Raw genomic sequence first — 20,818 nt, 5'->3', positions numbered from 1 at the left:
TCTTCTGGTTCTGGGGGGCAGGCTGAGCTTGTGCTTAATTCTTCTTCCTGATGGGAAAATAGAGTGACCTGTGCCTGTCCCAATCCCTAGAGCTAGTCTCTCATTGATTCCCCCTCTTCCCGTTCATCCTCAGGACAAATTGCAACCTGTATGGAACAGGAGGTTAAAGGTGCTGATTCTCCAAGGAGGGAGATGGCTAGTAAAGCGGCTGGAATGGCGAACCCGAGCACAAGGAGATGAGAAATGAGGTGCGTTTTAGAAACCTTTCCCGATCACACGGTGTACCATCTTCTGGGATTCTCATGCATGTTTTCGATGTAGGAAGATGCCCTTGAACCTGGAGATTTGGGAACATTGGGATGGGTACATGCATTATTATTTTAAAGGGTCTGCGTTGGGTCAGCCCACCTCACCAAAGCTCTCAGCCGCAAGAGTGTCCACCGTTATGACTCAATCACCTGTGGATATAGATATGGTCAATCCAGGTTGCATCACATCCCCTGAACGAATTTTGTAAGAATTTTTCTCTCTTTCACTGTCTTTGTATCACGGGTTTTGAAAAGTAATTTATTTTTATAATGGGGTTTAGCTGCTTTTCACGGCTGTGTTTAGGCCGCTTTACACTCTCTTGACTCACTTACAGAGAGATATCAGTACATAGGTTTGAAGATTCTTACTAGTCAGATATATTCTTGTGCGGTGAATAGGGGTTGTTGAGGCCAGTTCACTGAGCAAGGAGTAGGTCTTGTCTACTACATATTGGGTTTATGGAACGGTATCTGAGCTAATTTGAAACCCTTGATTAATGCATCACCCCACCTCAACTTTCCCGTTCAGCAACCATAGTGTGTTTTCTAAACGTGTGACTCTGTTCTGTTTTGTAATTCAGTTCAAGTGTAGCGGTTTTTACATTCCCTCTATAAGTGATATCTTATGATAAGTGTCTTTTTCTGTGTGACTTATTTCATTTAGAATCGTCGTACCTAAATCCACTCATCGTGCTGCTACTAGCCTTATGACGTGGATTTCATGGCTGAGTGATATTCCATTGTACATGAGGACCACAAGTTCTTTATCCACTTTTCTCTTTCCTAGGATATTTAAGGTGTAATGAAGTGGGGGTTCTTATCAACTGAGCAGCCCTAAACTTTGGGCTGCCTGTGTCTTGCTGATTTTTAGTTTTCCCAATTTATACGCCCATGAGTGGAAGTGCCCTATGCTCTCCAAGCTGTGTTTTTTAGATGTTTCAGGACACACCGTACACTTCTCCAGAGTGGCTGTTGGCAATTTACATTCCGCCCATCAGCGTAGCAAGGCTCCCATTTCTCCATGGCCGGTCCTGCATTTCTGGTTTGGACACTTTTTTCCGCATGGCCCTTTTGCCCGCTGGGAAGCGAGACTTCTTTGGAGCGCTGATTTGCCTTTCCAGGTGGCTTGGTTGGCCAAAAAGGGCGTATGCGTTTTTTCCTGAATATATTCAGGAAAAAACGCATACGCCCTTTTTGGCCAAGGGCATCATTGTCCACGTTTTGCCGCTTTTCATGTGCTTTCAAGGCGATTCGAATCTACCTCCTGAAATCTGTTTCCTGCAATTCTGCCTTGCTTTCAAAGCCTCTTCGTTGCCTTCCCTCAATATATTTGTGGACGAGAGTTATCGTTTATAACTCTGCAGGTTTGTTTATTGCAGTGCCTCTGAGCTCCATTTTTCCAGTCGCTTTTTCGGGAGCTGGCCGCAAAAGTGCAGGATTGCTTCAGGCCCTCTTCTGGTTCTGGGGGGCAGGCTGAGCTTGTGGTTAATTCTTCTTCCTGATGGGAAAATAGAGTGACCTGTGCCTGTCCCAACCCCTAGAGCTAGTCTCTCATTGGTTCCCCTCTTCCCGTTCATCCTCAGGACAAATTGCAACCTGTACGGAACAGGAGATTAAAGGTGCTGATTCTCTAAGGAGGGAGATGGCTAGTAAAGCGGCTGGAATGGCGAACCCGAGCACAAGGAGATGAGAAATGCGGTGCGTTTTAGAAACCTTTCCCGATCACACGGTGTACCATCTTCTGGGTTTCTCATGCATGTTTTCGACGTAGGAAGATGCCCTTGAACCTGGAGATTTGGGACCCATGGGATGGGTACCATGCAGTATTACTTTAAAGGGACTGCGTTGGCTCACGCAACCTCACCAAACCTCTTAGCCCCAAGATTGTCCACCCTTATGTCTCAATCAGCTGTGGGTCTAGATATGGTCAATCCAGGTTGCATCACAGCCCCTGAACGAATTTTGTAAGAGTTTCTCTCTCTTTCACTGTCTTTGTTTCACGGGTTTTGAAAAGTAATTTATTTTTATAATGGGGTTTAGCTGCTTTTCACGGCTGTGTTTAGGCCGCTTTACACCCAAATGACTCACTTACAGATAGATATCAATACATAGGTTTGAAGATTCTTACTAGTCAGATATATTCTTGTGCGGTGAATAGGGGGTGTTGAGGCCAGTTCACTGAGCAAGGAGTAGGTCTTGTCTACTACATATTGGGTTTATGGAACGGTATCTGAGATAATTTGAAACCCTTGATTTATGCATCACCCCACCTCACCTTTCCCGTTCAGCAACCATAGTGTGTTTTCTAAACGTGTGACTCTGTTCTGTTTTGTAATTCAGTTCAAGTGTAGCGGTTTTTACATTCCCTCTATAAGTGATATCTTATGATAAGTGTCTTTTTCTGTGTGACTTATTTCATTTAGAATCGTCATACCTAAATCCACTCATCGTGCTGCTACTAGCCTTATGACGTGGATTTCATGGCTGAGTGATATTCCATTGTACATGAGGACCACAAGTTCTTTATCCACTTTTCTCTTTCCTAGGATATTTAAGGTGTAATGAAGTGGGGGTTCTTGTCAACAGAGCAGCCGTAAACTTTGGGGTGCCTGTGTCTTGCTGATTTTTAGTTTTCCCAATTTATACGCCCATGAGTGGAAGTGCCCTATGCTCTCCAAGCTGTGTTTTTTAGATGTTTCAGGACACACCGTACACTTCTCCAGAGTGGCTGTTGGCAATTTACATCCCGCCCATCAGCGTAGCAAGGCTCCCATTTCTCCATGGCCGGTCCTGCATTTCTGGTTTGGACACTTTTTTCCGCATGGCCCTTTTGCCCGCTGGGAAGCGAGACTTCTTTGGAGCGCTGATTTGCCTTTCCAGGTTGCTTGGTTGGCCAAAAAGGGCGTATGCGTTTTTTCCTGAATATATTCAGGAAAAAACGCATACGCCCTTTTTGGCCAAGGGCATCATTGTCCACGTTTTGCCGCTTTTCATGTGCTTTCAAGGCGATTCGAATCTACCTCCTGAAATCTGTTTCCTGCAATTCTGCCTTGCTTTCAAAGCCTCTTCGTTGCCTTCCCTCAATATATTTGTGGGCGAGAGTTATCATTTATAACTCTGCAGGTTTGTGAATTGCAGTGCCCCTGAGCTCCATTTTTCCAGTCTCTTTTTTGGGAGCTGGCCGCAAAAGTGCAGGATTGCTTCAGGCCCTCTTCTGGTTCTGGGGGGAGGATGAGCTTGTGGTTAATTCTTCTTCCTGATGGGAAAATAGAGTGACCTGTGCCTGTCCCAACCCCTAGAGCTAGTCTCTCATTGGTTCCCCTCTTCCCGTTCATCCTCAGGACAAATTGCAACCTGTATGGAACAGGAGATTAAAGGTGCTGATTCTCCAAGGAGGGAGATGGCTAGTAAAGCGGCTGGAATGGCGAACCCGAGCACAAGGAGATGAGAAATGTGGTGCGTTTTAGAAACCTTTCAGGATCACACGGTGTACCATCTTCTGGGTTTCTCATGCATGTTTTCGAGGTGGGAAGTTGCCCTTGAACCTGGAGATTTGGGACCCATGGGATGGGTACCATGCAGTATTACTTTAAAGGGACTGCGTTGGCTCACGCAACCTCACCAAACCTCTCAGCCCCAAGATTGTCCACCCTTATGTCTCAATCAGCTGTGGGTATAGATATGGTCAATACAGGTTGCATCACAGCCCCTGAACGAATTTTGTAAGAATTTCTCTCTCTTTCACTGTCTTTGTTTCACGGGTTTTGAAAAGTAATTTATTTTTATAATGGGGTTTAGCTGCTTTTCACGGCTGTGTTTAGGCCGCTTTACACCCAATTGACTCACTTACAGAGAGATATCAATACATAGGTTTGAAGATTCTTACTAGTCAGATATATTCTTGTGCGGTGAATAGGGGGTGTTGAGGCGAGTTCACTGAGCAAGGAGTAGGTCTTGTCTACTACATATTGGGTTTATGGAACGGTATCTGAGATAATTTGAAACCCTTGATTTATGCATCACCCGACCTCACCTTTCCCGTTCAGCAACCATAGTGTGTTTTCTAAACGTGTGACTCTGTTCTGTTTTGTAATTCAGTTCAAGTGTAGCGGTTTTTACATTCCCTCTATAAGTGATATCTTATGATAAGTGTCTTTTTCTGTGTGACTTATTTCATTTAGAATCGTCGTACCTATATCCACTCATCGTGCTGCTACTAGCCTTATGACGTGGATTTCATGGCTGAGTGATATTCCATTGTACATGAGGACCACAAGTTCTTTATCCACTTTTCTCTTTCCTAGGATATTTAAGGTGTAATGAAGTGGGGGTTCTTGTCAACAGAGCAGCCCTAAACTTTGGGGTGCCTGTGTCTTGCTGATTTTTAGTTTTCCCAATTTATACGCCCATGAGTGGAAGTGCCCTATGCTCTCCAAGCTGTGTTTTTTAGATGTTTCAGGACACACCGTACACTTCTCCAGGGTGGCTGTTGGCAATTTACATCCCGCCCATCAGCGTAGCAAGGCTCCCATTTCTCCATGGCCGGTCCTGCATTTCTGGTTTGGACACTTTTTTCCGCATGGCCCTTTTGCCCGCTGGGAAGCGAGACTTCTTTGGAGCGCTGATTTGCCTTTCCAGGTGGCTTGGTTGGCCAAAAAGGGCGTATGCGTTTTTTCCTGAATATATTCAGGAAAAAACGCATACGCCCTTTTTGGCCAAGGGCATCATTGTCCACGTTTTGCCGCTTTTCATGTGCTTTCAAGGCGATTCGAATCTACCTCCTGAAATCTGTTTCCTGCAATTCTGCCTTGCTTTCAAAGCCTCTTCGTTGCCTTCCCTCAATATATTTGTGGACGAGAGTTATCGTTTATAACTCTGCAGGTTTGTTTATTGCAGTGCCTCTGAGCTCCATTTTACCAGTCGCTTTTTCGGGAGCTGGCCGCAAAAGTGCAGGATTGCTTCAGGCCCTCTTCTGGTTCTGGGGGGCAGGCTGAGCTTGTGGTTAATTCTTCTTCCTGATGGGAAAATAGAGTGACCTGTGCCTGTCCCAAACCCTAGAGCTAGTCTCTCATTGGTTCCCCTCTTCCCGTTCATCCTCAGGACAAATTGCAACCTGTACGGAACAGGAGATTAAAGGTGCTGATTCTCCAAGGAGGGAGATGGCTAGTAAAGCGGCTGGAATGGCGAACCCGAGCACAAGGAGATGAGAAATGCGGTGCGTTTTAGAAACCTTTCCCGATCACACGGTGTACCATCTTCTGGGTTTCTCATGCATGTTTTCGACGTAGGAAGATGCCCTTGAACCTGGAGATTTGGGACCCATGGGATGGGTACCATGCAGTATTACTTTAAAGGGTCTGCGTTGGCTCACGCAACCTCACCAAACCTCTCAGCCCCAAGAGTGTCCACCCTTATGTCTCAATCAGCTGTGGGTCTAGATATGGTCAATCCAGGTTGCATCACAGCCCCTGAACGAATTTTGTAAGAGTTTCTCTCTCTTTCACTGTCTTTGTTTCACGGGTTTTGAAAAGTAATTTATTTTTATAATGGGGTTTAGCTGCTTTTCACGGCTGTGTTTAGGCCGCTTTACACCCAATTGACTCACTTACAGAGAGATATCAATACATAGGTTTGAAGATTCTTACTAGTCAGATATATTCTTGTGCGGTGAATAGGGGGTGTTGAGGCCAGTTCACTGAGCAAGGAGTAGGTCTTGTCTACTACATATTGGGTTTATGGAACGGTATCTGAGCTAATTTGAAACCCTTTATTTATGCATCAACCCACCTCACCTTTCCCGTTCAGCAGCCATAGTGTGTTTTCTAAACGTGTGACTCTGTTCTGTTTTGTAATTCAGTTCAAGTGTAGCGGTTTTTACATTCCCTCTATAAGTGATATCTTATGATAAGTGTCTTTTTCTGTGTGACTTATTTCATTTAGAATCGTCTTACCTAAATCCACTCATCGTGCTGCTACTAGCCTTATGACGTGGATTTCATGGCTGAGTGATATTCCATTGTACATGAAGACCACAAGTTCTTTATCCACTTTTCTCTTTCCTAGGATATTTAAGGTGTAATGAAGTGGGGGTTCTTGTCAACAGAGCAACCCTAAACTTTGGGGTGCCTGTGTCTTGCTGATTTTTAGTTTTCCCAATTTATACGCCCATGAGTGGAAGTGCCCTATGCTCTCCAAGCTGTGTTTTTTAGATGTTTCAGGACACACCGTACACTTCTCCAGAGTGGCTGTTGGCAATTTACATCCCGCCCATCAGCGTAGCAAGGCTCCCATTTCTCCATGGCCGGTCCTGCATTTCTGGTTTGGACACTTTTTTCCGCATGGCCCTTTTGCCCGCTGGGAAGCGAGACTTCTTTGGAGCGCTGATTTGCCTTTCCAGGTTGCTTGGTTGGCCAAAAAGGGCGTATGCGTTTTTTCCTGAATATATTCAGGAAAAAACGCATACGCCCTTTTTGGCCAAGGGCATCATTGTCCACGTTTTGCCGCTTTTTATGTGCTTTCAAGGCGATTCGAATCTACCTCCTGAAATCTGTTTCCTGCAATTCTGCCTTGCTTTCAAAGCCTCTTCGTTGCCTTCCCTCAATATATTTGTGGACGAGAGTTATGGTTTATAACTCTGCAGGTTTGTTTATTGCAGTGCCCCTGAGCTCCATTTTCCAGTCGCTTTTTCGGGAGCTGGCCGCAAAAGTGCAGGATTGCTTCAGGCCCTCTTCTGGTTCTGGGGGGCAGGCTGAGCTTGTGGTTAATTCTTCTTCCTGATGGGAAAATAGAGTGACCTGTGCCTGTCACAACCCCTAGAGCTAGTCTCTCATTGGTTCCCCTCTTGCCGTTCATCCTCAGGACAAATTGCAACCTGTACGGAACAGGAGATTAAAGGTGCTGATTCTCCAAGGAGGGAGATGGCTAGTAAAGCGGCTGGAATGGCGAACCCGAGCACAAGGAGATGAGAAATGAGGGGCGTTTTAGAAACCTTTCCCGATCACACGGTGTACCATCTTCTGGGTTTCTCATGCATGTTTTCGACGTAGGAAGATGCCCTTGAACCTGGAGATTTGGGACCCATGGGATGGGTACCATGCAGTATTACTTTAAAGGGTCTGCGTTGGCTCACCCAACCTCACCAAACCTCTCAATCCCAAGAGTGTCCACCCTTATGTCTCAATCAGCTGTGGGTCTAGATATGGTCAATCCAGGTTGCATCACAGCCCCTGAACGAATTTTGTAAGAATTTCTCTCTCTTTCACTGTCTTTGTTTCACGGGTTTTGAAAAGTAATTTATTTTTATAATGGGGTTTAGCTGCTTTTCACGGCTGTGTTTAGGCCGCTTTACACCCAATTGACTCACTTACAGAGAGATATCAATACATAGGTTTGAAGATTCTTACTAGTCAGATATATTCATGTGCGGTGAATAGGGGGTGTTGAGGCCAGTTCACTGAGCAAGGAGTAGGTCTTGTCTACTACATATTGGGTTTATGGAACGGTATCGGAGCTAATTTGAAACCCTTGTTTTATGCATCACCCCACCTCACCTTTCCCGTTCAGCAGCCATAGTGTGTTTTCTGAACGTGTGACTCTGTTTTGTAATTCAGTTCAAGTGTAGCGGTTTTTACATTACCTCTGTAAGTGATATCTTATGATAAGTGTCTTATTCTGTGTGACTTATTTCACTAAGAAACATCGTGCCTAAATCCACTCATCGTGCTGCTACTAGCCTTATGACGTGGATTTCATGGCTGAGTGATATTCCATTGTACATGTGGACCACAACTTCTTTATCTACTTTTCTCTTTCCTAGGATATTTAAGTTGTAATGAAGTGGGGGTTCTTGTCAACAGAGCAACCCTAAACTTTGGGGTGCCTGTGTCTTGCTGATTCTAGTTTTCCCAATTTATATGCCCATGAGTGGAAGTGCCCTATGCTCTCCAAGCTGTGTTTTTTAGATGTTTCAGAACACACCGTACACTTCTCCAGAGTGGCTATTGGCAATTTACATCCCACCCATCAGCGTAGCAAGAGTCCCATTTCTCCATGGTCGGTCCTGCATTTCTGGTTTGGACACTTTTTTCCGCATGGCCCTTTTGCCCGCTGGGAAGCGAGACTTCTTTGGAGCGCTGATTTGCCTTTCCAGGTTGCTTGGTTGGCCAAAAAGGGCGTATGCGTTTTTTCCTGAATATATTCAGGAAAAAACGCATACGCCCTATTTGGCCAAGGGCATCATTGTCCACGTTTTGCCGCTTTTCTTGTGCTTTCACGGCGATTCGAATCTACCTCCAGAAATCTGTTTCCTGCAATTCTGCCTTGCTTTCAAAGCCTCTTCGTTGCATTCCCTCAATATATTTGTGGACGAGAGTTATCATTTATAACTCTGCAGGTTTGTGAATTGCAGTGCCCCTGAGCTCCATTATTCAACTCGCTTTTCGGGGAGCTGGCCGCAAAAGTGCAGGATTGCTTCAGGCCCTCTTCTGGTTCTGGGGGGCAGGCTGAGCTTGTGGTTAATTCTTCTTCCTGATGGGAAAATAGAGTGACCTGTGCCTGTCCCAATCCCTAGAGCTAGTCTCTCATTGGTTCCCCCTCTTCCCGTTCATCCTCAGGACAAATTGCAACCTGTATGGAACAGGAGGTTAAAGGTGCTGATTCTCCAAGGAGGGAGATGGCTAGTAAAGCGGCTGGAATGGCGAACCCGAGCACAAGGAGATGAGAAATGAGGTGCGTTTTAGAAACCTTTCCCGATCACACGGTGTACCATCTTCTGGGATTCTCATGCATGTTTTCGATGTAGGAAGATGCCCTTGAACCTGGAGATTTGGGAACATTGGGATGGGTACATGCATTATTATTTTAAAGGGTCTGCGTTGGCTCAGCTCACCTCACCAAAGCTCTCAGCCGCAAGAGTGTCCACCGTTATGACTCAATCACCTGTGGATATAAATATGGTCAATCCAGGTTGCATCACATCCCCTGAACGAATTTTGTAAGAATTTTTCTCTCTTTCACTGTCTTTGTATCACGGGTTTTGAAAAGTAATTTATTTTTATAATGGGGTTTAGCTGCTTTTCACGGCTGTGTTTAGGCCGCTTTACACTCTCTTGACTCACTTATAGAGAGATATCAGTACATAGGTTTGAAGATTCTTACTAGTCAGATATATTCTTGTGCGGTGAATAGGGGTTGTTGAGGCCAGTTCACTGAGCAAGGAGTAGGTCTTGTCTACTAGATATTGGGTTTATGGAACGGTATCTGAGCTAATTTGAAACCCTTGATTTATGCATCACCCCACCTCACCTTTCCCGTTCAGCAACCATAGTGTGTTTTCTAAACGTGTGACTCTGTTCTGTTTTGTAATTCAGTTCAAGTGTAGCGGTTTTTACATTCCCTCTATAAGTGATATCTTATGATAAGTGTCTTTTTCTGTGTGACTTATTTCATTTAGAATCGTCGTACCTAAATCCACTCATCGTGCTGCTACTAGCCTTATGACGTGGATTTCATGGCTGAGTGATATTCCATTGTACATGAGGACCACAAGTTCTTTATCCACTTTTCTCTTTCCTAGGATATTTAAGGTGTAATGAAGTGGGGGTTCTTGTCAACAGAGCAGCCCTAAACTTTGGGCTGCCTGTGTCTTGCTGATTTTTAGTTTTCCCAATTTATACGCCCATGAGTGGAAGTGCCCTATGCTCTCCAAGCTGTGTTTTTTAGATGTTTCAGGACACACCGTACACTTCTCCAGAGTGGCTGTTGGCAATTTACATTCCGCCCATCAGCGTAGCAAGGCTCCCATTTCTCCATGGCCGGTCCTGCATTTCTGGTTTGGACACTTTTTTCCGCATGGCCCTTTTGCCCGCTGGGAAGCGAGACTTCTTTGGAGCGCTGATTTGCCTTTCCAGGTGGCTTGGTTGGCCAAAAAGGGCGTATGCGTTTTTTCCTGAATATATTCAGGAAAAAACGCATACGCCCTTTTTGGCCAAGGGCATCATTGTCCACGTTTTGCCGCTTTTCATGTGCTTTCAAGGCGATTCGAATCTACCTCCTGAAATCTGTTTCCTGCAATTCTGCCTTGCTTTCAAAGCCTCTTCGTTGCCTTCCCTCAATATATTTGTGGACGAGAGTTATCGTTTATAACTCTGCAGGTTTGTTTATTGCAGTGCCTCTGAGCTCCATTTTTCCAGTCGCTTTTTCGGGAGCTGGCCGCAAAAGTGCAGGATTGCTTCAGGCCCTCTTCTGGTTCTGGGGGGCAGGCTGAGCTTGTGGTTAATTCTTCTTCCTGATGGGAAAATAGAGTGACCTGTGCCTGTCCCAACCCCTAGAGCTAGTCTCTCATTGGTTCCCCTCTTCCCGTTCATCCTCAGGACAAATTGCAACCTGTACGGAACAGGAGATTAAAGGTGCTGATTCTCTAAGGAGGGAGATGGCTAGTAAAGCGGCTGGAATGGCGAACCCGAGCACAAGGAGATGAGAAATGCGGTGCGTTTTAGAAACCTTTCCCGATCACACGGTGTACCATCTTCTGGGTTTCTCATGCATGTTTTCGACGTAGGAAGATGCCCTTGAACCTGGAGATTTGGGACCCATGGGATGGGTACCATGCAGTATTACTTTAAAGGGACTGCGTTGGCTCACGCAACCTCACCAAACCTCTTAGCCCCAAGATTGTCCACCCTTATGTCTCAATCAGCTGTGGGTCTAGATATGGTCAATCCAGGTTGCATCACAGCCCCTGAACGAATTTTGTAAGAGTTTCTCTCTCTTTCACTGTCTTTGTTTCACGGGTTTTGAAAAGTAATTTATTTTTATAATGGGGTTTAGCTGCTTTTCACGGCTGTGTTTAGGCCGCTTTACACCCAAATGACTCACTTACAGATAGATATCAATACATAGGTTTGAAGATTCTTACTAGTCAGATATATTCTTGTGCGGTGAATAGGGGGTGTTGAGGCCAGTTCACTGAGCAAGGAGTAGGTCTTGTCTACTACATATTGGGTTTATGGAACGGTATCTGAGATAATTTGAAACCCTTGATTTATGCATCACCCCACCTCACCTTTCCCGTTCAGCAACCATAGTGTGTTTTCTAAACGTGTGACTCTGTTCTGTTTTGTAATTCAGTTCAAGTGTAGCGGTTTTTACATTCCCTCTATAAGTGATATCTTATGATAAGTGTCTTTTTCTGTGTGACTTATTTCATTTAGAATCGTCATACCTAAATCCACTCATCGTGCTGCTACTAGCCTTATGACGTGGATTTCATGGCTGAGTGATATTCCATTGTACATGAGGACCACAAGTTCTTTATCCACTTTTCTCTTTCCTAGGATATTTAAGGTGTAATGAAGTGGGGGTTCTTGTCAACAGAGCAGCCGTAAACTTTGGGGTGCCTGTGTCTTGCTGATTTTTAGTTTTCCCAATTTATACGCCCATGAGTGGAAGTGCCCTATGCTCTCCAAGCTGTGTTTTTTAGATGTTTCAGGACACACCGTACACTTCTCCAGAGTGGCTGTTGGCAATTTACATCCCGCCCATCAGCGTAGCAAGGCTCCCATTTCTCCATGGCCGGTCCTGCATTTCTGGTTTGGACACTTTTTTCCGCATGGCCCTTTTGCCCGCTGGGAAGCGAGACTTCTTTGGAGCGCTGATTTGCCTTTCCAGGTTGCTTGGTTGGCCAAAAAGGGCGTATGCGTTTTTTCCTGAATATATTCAGGAAAAAACGCATACGCCCTTTTTGGCCAAGGGCATCATTGTCCACGTTTTGCCGCTTTTCATGTGCTTTCAAGGCGATTCGAATCTACCTCCTGAAATCTGTTTCCTGCAATTCTGCCTTGCTTTCAAAGCCTCTTCGTTGCCTTCCCTCAATATATTTGTGGGCGAGAGTTATCATTTATAACTCTGCAGGTTTGTGAATTGCAGTGCCCCTGAGCTCCATTTTTCCAGTCTCTTTTTTGGGAGCTGGCCGCAAAAGTGCAGGATTGCTTCAGGCCCTCTTCTGGTTCTGGGGGGAGGATGAGCTTGTGGTTAATTCTTCTTCCTGATGGGAAAATAGAGTGACCTGTGCCTGTCCCAACCCCTAGAGCTAGTCTCTCATTGGTTCCCCTCTTCCCGTTCATCCTCAGGACAAATTGCAACCTGTATGGAACAGGAGATTAAAGGTGCTGATTCTCCAAGGAGGGAGATGGCTAGTAAAGCGGCTGGAATGGCGAACCCGAGCACAAGGAGATGAGAAATGTGGTGCGTTTTAGAAACCTTTCAGGATCACACGGTGTACCATCTTCTGGGTTTCTCATGCATGTTTTCGAGGTGGGAAGTTGCCCTTGAACCTGGAGATTTGGGACCCATGGGATGGGTACCATGCAGTATTACTTTAAAGGGACTGCGTTGGCTCACGCAACCTCACCAAACCTCTCAGCCCCAAGATTGTCCACCCTTATGTCTCAATCAGCTGTGGGTATAGATATGGTCAATACAGGTTGCATCACAGCCCCTGAACGAATTTTGTAAGAATTTCTCTCTCTTTCACTGTCTTTGTTTCACGGGTTTTGAAAAGTAATTTATTTTTATAATGGGGTTTAGCTGCTTTTCACGGCTGTGTTTAGGCCGCTTTACACCCAATTGACTCACTTACAGAGAGATATCAATACATAGGTTTGAAGATTCTTACTAGTCAGATATATTCTTGTGCGGTGAATAGGGGGTGTTGAGGCGAGTTCACTGAGCAAGGAGTAGGTCTTGTCTACTACATATTGGGTTTATGGAACGGTATCTGAGATAATTTGAAACCCTTGATTTATGCATCACCCGACCTCACCTTTCCCGTTCAGCAACCATAGTGTGTTTTCTAAACGTGTGACTCTGTTCTGTTTTGTAATTCAGTTCAAGTGTAGCGGTTTTTACATTCCCTCTATAAGTGATATCTTATGATAAGTGTCTTTTTCTGTGTGACTTATTTCATTTAGAATCGTCGTACCTATATCCACTCATCGTGCTGCTACTAGCCTTATGACGTGGATTTCATGGCTGAGTGATATTCCATTGTACATGAGGACCACAAGTTCTTTATCCACTTTTCTCTTTCCTAGGATATTTAAGGTGTAATGAAGTGGGGGTTCTTGTCAACAGAGCAGCCCTAAACTTTGGGGTGCCTGTGTCTTGCTGATTTTTAGTTTTCCCAATTTATACGCCCATGAGTGGAAGTGCCCTATGCTCTCCAAGCTGTGTTTTTTAGATGTTTCAGGACACACCGTACACTTCTCCAGGGTGGCTGTTGGCAATTTACATCCCGCCCATCAGCGTAGCAAGGCTCCCATTTCTCCATGGCCGGTCCTGCATTTCTGGTTTGGACACTTTTTTCCGCATGGCCCTTTTGCCCGCTGGGAAGCGAGACTTCTTTGGAGCGCTGATTTGCCTTTCCAGGTGGCTTGGTTGGCCAAAAAGGGCGTATGCGTTTTTTCCTGAATATATTCAGGAAAAAACGCATACGCCCTTTTTGGCCAAGGGCATCATTGTCCACGTTTTGCCGCTTTTCATGTGCTTTCAAGGCGATTCGAATCTACCTCCTGAAATCTGTTTCCTGCAATTCTGCCTTGCTTTCAAAGCCTCTTCGTTGCCTTCCCTCAATATATTTGTGGACGAGAGTTATCGTTTATAACTCTGCAGGTTTGTTTATTGCAGTGCCTCTGAGCTCCATTTTACCAGTCGCTTTTTCGGGAGCTGGCCGCAAAAGTGCAGGATTGCTTCAGGCCCTCTTCTGGTTCTGGGGGGCAGGCTGAGCTTGTGGTTAATTCTTCTTCCTGATGGGAAAATAGAGTGACCTGTGCCTGTCCCAAACCCTAGAGCTAGTCTCTCATTGGTTCCCCTCTTCCCGTTCATCCTCAGGACAAATTGCAACCTGTACGGAACAGGAGATTAAAGGTGCTGATTCTCCAAGGAGGGAGATGGCTAGTAAAGCGGCTGGAATGGCGAACCCGAGCACAAGGAGATGAGAAATGCGGTGCGTTTTAGAAACCTTTCCCGATCACACGGTGTACCATCTTCTGGGTTTCTCATGCATGTTTTCGACGTAGGAAGATGCCCTTGAACCTGGAGATTTGGGACCCATGGGATGGGTACCATGCAGTATTACTTTAAAGGGTCTGCGTTGGCTCACGCAACCTCACCAAACCTCTCAGCCCCAAGAGTGTCCACCCTTATGTCTCAATCAGCTGTGGGTCTAGATATGGTCAATCCAGGTTGCATCACAGCCCCTGAACGAATTTTGTAAGAGTTTCTCTCTCTTTCACTGTCTTTGTTTCACGGGTTTTGAAAAGTAATTTATTTTTATAATGGGGTTTAGCTGCTTTTCACGGCTGTGTTTAGGCCGCTTTACACCCAATTGACTCACTTACAGAGAGATATCAATACATAGGTTTGAAGATTCTTACTAGTCAGATATATTCTTGTGCGGTGAATAGGGGGTGTTCAGGCCAGTTCACTGAGCAAGGAGTAGGTCTTGTCTACTACATATTGGGTTTATGGAACGGTATCTGAGCTAATTTGAAACCCTTTATTTATGCATCAACCCACCTCACCTTTCCCGTTCAGCAGCCATAGTGTGTTTTCTAAACGTGTGACTCTGTTCTGTTTTGTAATTCAGTTCAAGTGTAGCGGTTTTTACATTCCCTCTATAAGTGATATCTTATGATAAGTGTCTTTTTCTGTGTGACTTATTTCATTTAGAATCGTCTTACCTAAATCCACTCATCGTGCTGCTACTAGCCTTATGACGTGGATTTCATGGCTGAGTGATATTCCATTGTACATGAAGACCACAAGTTCTTTATCCACTTTTCTCTTTCCTAGGATATTTAAGGTGTAATGAAGTGGGGGTTCTTGTCAACAGAGCAACCCTAAACTTTGGGGTGCCTGTGTCTTGCTGATTTTTAGTTTTCCCAATTTATACGCCCATGAGTGGAAGTGCCCTATGCTCTCCAAGCTGTGTTTTTTAGATGTTTCAGGACACACCGTACACTTCTCCAGAGTGGCTGTTGGCAATTTACATCCCGCCCATCAGCGTAGCAAGGCTCCCATTTCTCCATGGCCGGTCCTGCATTTCTGGTTTGGACACTTTTTTCCGCATGGCCCTTTTGCCCGCTGGGAAGCGAGACTTCTTTGGAGCGCTGATTTGCCTTTCCAGGTTGCTTGGTTGGCCAAAAAGGGCGTATGCGTTTTTTCCTGAATATATTCAGGAAAAAACGCATACGCCCTTTTTGGCCAAGGGCATCATTGTCCACGTTTTGCCGCTTTTTATGTGCTTTCAAGGCGATTCGAATCTACCTCCTGAAATCTGTTTCCTGCAATTCTGCCTTGCTTTCAAAGCCTCTTCGTTGCCTTCCCTCAATATATTTGTGGACGAGAGTTATGGTTTATAACTCTGCAGGTTTGTTTATTGCAGTGCCCCTGAGCTCCATTTTCCAGTCGCTTTTTCGGGAGCTGGCCGCAAAAGTGCAGGATTGCTTCAGGCCCTCTTCTGGTTCTGGGGGGCAGGCTGAGCTTGTGGTTAATTCTTCTTCCTGATGGGAAAATAGAGTGACCTGTGCCTGTCACAACCCCTAGAGCTAGTCTCTCATTGGTTCCCCTCTTGCCGTTCATCCTCAGGACAAATTGCAACCTGTACGGAACAGGAGATTAAAGGTGCTGATTCTCCAAGGAGGGAGATGGCTAGTAAAGCGGCTGGAATGGCGAACCCGAGCACAAGGAGATGAGAAATGAGGGGCGTTTTAGAAACCTTTCCCGATCACACGGTGTACCATCTTCTGGGTTTCTCATGCATGTTTTCGACGTAGGAAGATGCCCTTGAACCTGGAGATTTGGGACCCATGGGATGGGTACCATGCAGTATTACTTTAAAGGGTCTGCGTTGGCTCACCCAACCTCACCAAACCTCTCAATCCCAAGAGTGTCCACCCTTATGTCTCAATCAGCTGTGGGTCTAGATATGGTCAATCCAGGTTGCATCACAGCCCCTGAACGAATTTTGTAAGAATTTCTCTCTCTTTCACTGTCTTTGTTTCACGGGTTTTGAAAAGTAATTTATTTTTATAATGGGGTTTAGCTGCTTTTCACGGCTGTGTTTAGGCCGCTTTACACCCAATTGACTCACTTACAGAGAGATATCAATACATAGGTTTGAAGATTCTTACTAGTCAGATATATTCATGTGCGGTGAATAGGGGGTGTTGAGGCCAGTTCACTGAGCAAGGAGTAGGTCTTGTCTACTACATATTGGGTTTATGGAACGGTATCGGAGCTAATTTGAAACCCTTGTTTTATGCATCACCCCACCTCACCTTTCCCGTTCAGCAGCCATAGTGTGTTTTCTGAACGTGTGACTCTGTTTTGTAATTCAGTTCAAGTGTAGCGGTTTTTACATTACCTCTGTAAGTGATATCTTATGATAAGTGTCTTATTCTGTGTGACTTATTTCACTAAGAAACATCGTGCCTAAATCCACTCATCGTGCTGCTACTAGCCTTATGACGTGGATTTCATGGCTGAGTGATATTCCATTGTACATGTGGACCACAACTTCTTTATCTACTTTTCTCTTTCCTAGGATATTTAAGTTGTAATGAAGTGGGGGTTCTTGTCAACAGAGCAACCCTAAACTTTGGGGTGCCTGTGTCTTGCTGATTCTAGTTTTCCCAATTTATATGCCCATGAGTGGAAGTGCCCTATGCTCTCCAAGCTGTGTTTTTTAGATGTTTCAGAACACACCGTACACTTCTCCAGAGTGGCTATTGGCAATTTACATCCCACCCATCAGCGTAGCAAGAGTCCCATTTCTCCATGGTCGGTCCTGCATTTCTGGTTTGGACACTTTTTTCCGCATGGCCCTTTTGCCCGCTGGGAAGCGAGACTTCTTTGGAGCGCTGATTTGCCTTTCCAGGTTGCTTGGTTGGCCAAAAAGGGCGTATGCGTTTTTTCCTGAATATATTCAGGAAAAAACGCATACGCCCTATTTGGCCAAGGGCATCATTGTCCACGTTTTGCCGCTTTTCTTGTGCTTTCACGGCGATTCGAATCTACCTCCAGAAATCTGTTTCCTGCAATTCTGCCTTGCTTTCAAAGCCTCTTCGTTGCATTCCCTCAATATATTTGTGGACGAGAGTTATCATTTATAACTCTGCAGGTTTGTGAATTGCAGTGCCCCTGAGCTCCATTATTCAACTCGCTTTTCGGGGAGCTGGCCGCAAAAGTGCAGGATTGCTTCAGGCCCTCTTCTGGTTCTGGGGGGCAGGCTGAGCTTGTGGTTAATTCTTCTTCCTGATGGGAAAATAGAGTGACCTGTGCCTGTCCCAATCCCTAGAGCTAGTCTCTCATTGGTTCCCCCTCTTCCCGTTCATCCTCAGGACAAATTGCAACCTGTATGGAACAGGAGGTTAAAGGTGCTGATTCTCCAAGGAGGGAGATGGCTAGTAAAGCGGCTGGAATGGCGAACCCGAGCACAAGGAGATGAGAAATGAGGTGCGTTTTAGAAACCTTTCCCGATCACACGGTGTACCATCTTCTGGGATTCTCATGCATGTTTTCGATGTAGGAAGATGCCCTTGAACCTGGAGATTTGGGAACATTGGGATGGGTACATGCATTATTATTTTAAAGGGTCTGCGTTGGCTCAGCTCACCTCACCAAAGCTCTCAGCCGCAAGAGTGTCCACCGTTATGACTCAATCACCTGTGGATATAAATATGGTCAATCCAGGTTGCATCACATCCCCTGAACGAATTTTGTAAGAATTTTTCTCTCTTTCACTGTCTTTGTATCACGGGTTTTGAAAAGTAATTTATTTTTATAATGGGGTTTAGCTGCTTTTCACGGCTGTGTTTAGGCCGCTTTACACTCTCTTGACTCACTTATAGAGAGATATCAGTACATAGGTTTGAAGATTCTTACTAGTCAGATATATTCTTGTGCGGTGAATAGGGGTTGTTGAGGCCAGTTCACTGAGCAAGGAGTAGGTCTTGTCTACTAGATATTGGGTTTATGGAACGGTATCTGAGCTAATTTGAAACCCTTGATTTATGCATCACCCCACCTCACCTTTCCCGTTCAGCAACCATAGTGTGTTTTCTAAACGTGTGACTCTGTTCTGTTTTGTAATTCAGTTCAAGTGTAGCGGTTTTTACATTCCCTCTATAAGTGATATCTTATGATAAGTGTCTTTTTCTGTGTGACTTATTTCATTTAGAATCGTCGTACCTAAATCCACTCATCGTGCTGCTACTAGCCTTATGACGTGGATTTCATGGCTGAGTGATATTCCATTGTACATGAGGACCACAAGTTCTTTATCCACTTTTCTCTTTCCTAGGATATTTAAGGTGTAATGAAGTGGGGGTTCTTGTCAACAGAGCAGCCCTAAACTTTGGGCTGCCTGTGTCTTGCTGATTTTTAGTTTTCCCAATTTATACGCCCATGAGTGGAAGTGCCCTATGCTCTCCAAGCTGTGTTTTTTAGATGTTTCAGGACACACCGTACACTTCTCCAGAGTGGCTGTTGGCAATTTACATTCCGCCCATCAGCGTAGCAAGGCTCCCATTTCTCCATGGCCGGTCCTGCATTTCTGGTTTGGACACTTTTTTCCGCATGGCCCTTTTGCCCGCTGGGAAGCGAGACTTCTTTGGAGCGCTGATTTGCCTTTCCAGGTGGCTTGGTTGGCCAAAAAGGGCGTATGCGTTTTTTCCTGAATATATTCAGGAAAAAACGCATACGCCCTTTTTGGCCAAGGGCATCATTGTCCACGTTTTGCCGCTTTTCATGTGCTTTCAAGGCGATTCGAATCTACCTCCTGAAATCTGTTTCCTGCAATTCTGCCTTGCTTTCAAAGCCTCTTCGTTGCCTTCCCTCAATATATTTGTGGACGAGAGTTATCGTTTATAACTCTGCAGGTTTGTTTATTGCAGTGCCTCTGAGCTCCATTTTTCCAGTCGCTTTTTCGGGAGCTGGCCGCAAAAGTGCAGGATTGCTTCAGGCCCTCTTCTGGTTCTGGGGGTCAGGCTGAGCTTGTGGTTAATTCTTCTTCCTGATGGGAAAATAGAGTGACCTGTGCCTGTCCCAACCCCTAGAGCTAGTCTCTCATTGGTTCCCCTCTTCCCGTTCATCCTCAGGACAAATTGCAACCTGTACGGAACAGGAGATTAAAGGTGCTGATTCTCTAAGGAGGGAGATGGCTAGTAAAGCGGCTGGAATGGCGAACCCGAGCACAAGGAGATGAGAAATGCGGTGCGTTTTAGAAACCTTTCCCGATCACACGGTGTACCATCTTCTGGGTTTCTCATGCATGTTTTCGACGTAGGAAGATGCCCTTGAACCTGGAGATTTGGGACCCATGGGATGGGTACCATGCAGTATTACTTCAAAGGGTCTGCGTTGGCTCACGCAACCTCACCAAACCTCTCAGCCCCAAGAGTGTCCACCCTTATGTCTCAATCAGCTGTGGGTCTAGATATGGTCAATCCAGGTTGCATCACAGCCCCTGAACGAATTTTGTAAGAGTTTCTCTCTCTTTCACTGTCTTTGTTTCACGGGTTTTGAAAAGTAATTTATTTTTATAATGGGGTTTAGCTGCTTTTCACGGCTGTGTTTAGGCCGCTTTACACCCAATTGACTCACTTACAGAGAGATATCAATACATAGGTTTGAAGATTCTTACTAGTCAGATATATTCTTGTGCGGTGAATAGGGGGTGTTGAGGCCAGTTCACTGAGCAAGGAGTAGGTCTTGTCTACTACATATTGGGTTTATGGAACGGTATCTGAGATAATTTGAAACCCTTGATTTATGCATCACCCCACCTCACCTTTCCCGTTCAGCAACCATAGTGTGTTTTCTAAACGTGTGACTCTGTTCTGTTTTGTAATTCAGTTCAAGTGTAGCGGTTTTTACATTCCCTCTATAAGTGATATCTTATGATAAGTGTCTTTTTCTGTGTGACTTATTTCATTTAGAATCGTCGTACCTAAATCCACTCATCGTGCTGCTACTAGCCTTATGACGTGGATTTCATGGCTGAGTGATATTCCATTGTACATGAGGACCACAAGTTCTTTATCCACTTTTGTCTTTCCTAGGATATTTAAGGTGTAATGAAGTGGGGGTTCTTGTCAACAGAGCAGCCCTAAACTTTGGGGTGCCTGTGTCTTGCTGATTTTTAGTTTTCCCAATTTATACCCCCATGAGTGGAAGTGCCCTATGCTCTCCAAGCTGTGTTTTTTAGATGTTTCAGGACACACCGTACACTTCTCCAGAGTGGCTGTTGGCAATTTACATCCCGCGCATCAGCGTAGCAAGGCTCCCATTTCTCCATGGCCGGTCCTGCATTTCTGGTTTGGACACTTTTTTCCGCATGGCCCTTTTGCCCGCTGGGAAGCGAGACTTCTTTGGAGCGCTGATTTGCCTTTCCAGGTGGCTTGGTTGGCCAAAAAGGGCGTATGCGTTTTTTCCTGAATATATTCAGGAAA

Source organism: Balaenoptera acutorostrata, chromosome 9 (genome assembly GCF_949987535.1).
Source record: "Balaenoptera acutorostrata chromosome 9, mBalAcu1.1, whole genome shotgun sequence".
NCBI lineage: Eukaryota > Metazoa > Chordata > Mammalia > Artiodactyla > Balaenopteridae > Balaenoptera > Balaenoptera acutorostrata.
This window is presented reverse-complemented; position numbering follows the sequence as displayed.